The 2,284-nt window shown below is 26.4% G+C and overlaps 1 non-coding gene across 1 annotated transcript; it reads right to left on the bottom strand.

Moving 5' to 3' along the window:
• Nucleotides 1–471: 471 nt before the first annotated feature.
• Nucleotides 472–543, bottom strand: TRNAQ-UUG (transfer RNA glutamine (anticodon UUG)). Its single transcript has one exon. It is a non-coding gene; the product is annotated as a tRNA-Gln (tRNA).
• Between the last annotated feature and the right edge of the window lie 1,741 nt (nt 544–2,284).

Raw genomic sequence — 2,284 nt, 5'->3', positions numbered from 1 at the left:
AATTCAAAACTAATTTGTTTAAATAGTATTGTTAGATGGTCAAAACTTTCTATTAACTTCACTTAAATTACAGGTTTGACAACATATATTGAAGAGTTTGGGATGCTACAAAGCTGTCTTAAGTAAGTGTGAAATCTCTCAAAATAATAATTTTCTCATGTAAACATACATCGCCATCATACATTGATCAGTTGCTTTTGTAAGCAAGTTTTTTTTTTTTTTTTTTGACAATATCGCTATTCATCATGATGAGGATCAGTGGATCACCTTTATTTTTTTGGGGTCAACATATGATGAAAAACGATATTTTTTCATATGGACAATAACATTGGTCACTTGCTCATAGATTTCAAAGCTTAAAGCCCATAACCTGTTAAATTAGCCTGGTGGGCCATATTGTATCAGCAAAAAACTATTCAGAGAAAAAAGAAATGAACAAAAGAGATGGAAGAATAACAAGAAATAACAGAAAGGTTCTACCGGGAGTCGAACCCAAGTCGCTGGATTCAAAGTCCAGAGTGCTAACCACTACACCATAGAACCATTTGTTAATTCTCCCGTAATAGAAAATACTTGTATTCAAACATCTTTATGTTTAAGCAAAAATAATACAATATAATATTACACGTATTAACTAAATTATACAATATTACCTCAAATCGATTGTACTCCAAATATTGTTCGAACTCAACCAAAATTATATTGAACAAAAATATCAAATTTAAAACTTTGACAAAATATGTTCTGAATTTGAATTGAGCCTGACTTTAAATTGGTTAGAATTTTAAACATTTTTAGTAGTTAATTTTTTATAATATTATTAAGTTTATTTCAGATATTCCAAATTCAAAATATTTTTTTTGTGCCCTCAAATTACTGTTAATGGTGAGAAATTAAAATCAATTTAAAGATTAATTAAACAACTTAAATTGGATTAGAAGAAACATAAAGTTTTAAGAAGGATCACAATTTTATTGTGATGAATTCAAAGTAAATTTGGATCGAAAGATGAAAACTTTGAAAAGCTTATAGTATAGTCAAAGATGATAGTCTATAGTCAAATATTTCAACTTATTTTACAATTCATACATGCTTGCAACTAATAACACATCAAGTTGTAAAGAAAGAATAATTGTAAAATAATCAAGAACTAAGAGTTGCATTGTTAGTATAGTAGTATCTTTTTTGTCTCCATAAGATTAGTATAAATAGGTGGTTTGGCTAGCTTAATTTGAAATAATGATAAAAATAAAAATATAGTAATTTTGGAGAAAAAATTGTAAGATTTTTTTTTTATGTATTGTGTCTCTACATTTATTTTGTATACTAAATCGTTATTAGTCACTTCTTCAGTTAGAGAATATTAGTTTTATTTTTTTAGTATCTTTTCTTTGTATTTGGATTGACTGTTTACACGATTTGATATGGTCTTTTGGGCGTAATTGAAACTTAGTATTTGAGTGGATTGTCACAAATTATCATTTTATATTTCATTAGAGATTTGATTAAAGTAGAATAGTTATCCAATTTTTGTAACTTTGTTATATCATATTTTTTTAGTAGAATATTTGATATTTCTTTTGTATTAATTGTGTAAATCTTATATTTCTACTTGTTTACCTCATTTTCTAACAGTGGTAAAATTCGAGAGTCAACCGTTCAATAATCCCATCAATTTTGAAATGTGAAAAAATTGTATGATAGTAATACTAACACAGCAAGGTGTTAGAATAATACTTAATGGCGAAGAAAAGAAGAAAGATGCATGATTCATATGTTTCAGAAAATATTGTTGAAGATGGCAGAAACGTAAAATTTTTGAAGATATTATCGAAAATGATTTTGAAGTGGAGATCAGACGGTGAAAAATCAAAATCAATTTTAATGATTATACAACTTGAGTTAGATTAGAAGAAATATGAAACTTCAAGAAGGATCACAATTTTATTGTGATAAATTCAAAATCAATTTGTATTGAAAGATAGAAACTTTGAGAAGCCTGTAATATGGTCAACGATGATGATTCATGGTCAAATATTTTAACTTAATTTACAACTCATACAAGCTTGAAACTAACAACACATCAAATTGATAAACTTAACAAGTTGTAAAGAAATGATAATGGTAAAAAAATCAAAAATCAAAAAGTTACATTACTAGTGGTGTCTTTTAACCTCCATATGTTTGGTATAAATAGAAAATTTGACTAGCTTTTTGGAATAATGATAGAAGTAATAAAAATGTAATAACTTCGGAAAAAGATTATAAGTTTTTTTATGTGTCG

The sequence above is a fragment of the Arachis ipaensis genome, chromosome B7 (assembly GCF_059453495.1).
Source record: "Arachis ipaensis isolate K30076 ecotype BB chromosome B7, ASM5945349v1, whole genome shotgun sequence".
Taxonomy (NCBI): Eukaryota; Viridiplantae; Streptophyta; class Magnoliopsida; order Fabales; family Fabaceae; genus Arachis; species Arachis ipaensis.
The sequence above is the reverse complement of the archived record's forward strand: the minus strand, read 5'-3'. Positions and strand labels throughout refer to the sequence as shown.